The sequence below is a fragment of the Condylura cristata genome, unplaced genomic scaffold (genome assembly GCF_000260355.1).
Source record: "Condylura cristata isolate star-nosed mole 26May11 unplaced genomic scaffold, ConCri1.0 scaffold00029, whole genome shotgun sequence".
Taxonomy (NCBI): domain Eukaryota; kingdom Metazoa; phylum Chordata; class Mammalia; order Eulipotyphla; family Talpidae; genus Condylura; species Condylura cristata.
In genome coordinates, this window is record NW_004567130.1 from 20,634,945 (window position 1) to 20,635,752 (window position 808).

An 808-nucleotide genomic window follows, 5' to 3' on the forward strand; every position below is an offset into this window, starting at 1 on the left:
CTCCCGACATGAGACCAGGCAGGAGGGGGCACAGGGGCGCCTGGGCCCAACCCCACGGACAGTGGCTCTTCCCGAGGGACCGGCCCTGGGACCCCAAATGGGCTGCTCCAGGGAAGGTGAGACTGAGGGCCCTGAGGCCGGGCTGGCTCGGTGGACAGTCCATTGGCACCAGTGGACAAGACGCGCTGCCCCTCCCTGCACACCTCCCCCTCCTGTGGGGGACCCCGCAGCCCCGGGCTACCCGCGGGGTGTCATGGCAGCCCACAGAGCAGACAAGCTCCCGTCACAGAGCGCCTCCTTTCAGGGCCCAGTGAACAGGCCACTCTGATCTGGGGCAGGCCTGGGAGACCAGGGTCGGAGACAGATGCTCTCAGGCCAGCGGCCTGCGGCGTCAGGGCCTCCTGTCCAGTCAGCGCCGGGCAGGTGCGGGGATGCGGGCCGCCCCCCCCACCCAGCTGAGCAACGAGGACCTGCTTCCTCCATCACAGCTGCAGGTTGGGGGGCTGGGGGCGGGGCAGGGACTCCAGGGACGGGTTTTTGTATGAGCCTCTGCCACTGTGTTGGGTGTTCGGCGCAGGGACCCGGCTGACCGTCCTCGGTGAGTCTCTTCTCCCCCATCCCTGCTCTCCACCAGCCTGGGGCTGTTCTCGGCCTTTTCTGCACCTTGTGGCCACTGCATTCCTGGCTGTGCTTCTCGGCTCCCGCGCTCCACCCCCTCCACCCTGTCCTGCTGGCCTCTCCGGCCACCACCAGCCCGTCCCCTCCGACGCCGGGGCCGGGGAGCAGCGGGGCGGCCTGTCGAGGTCCC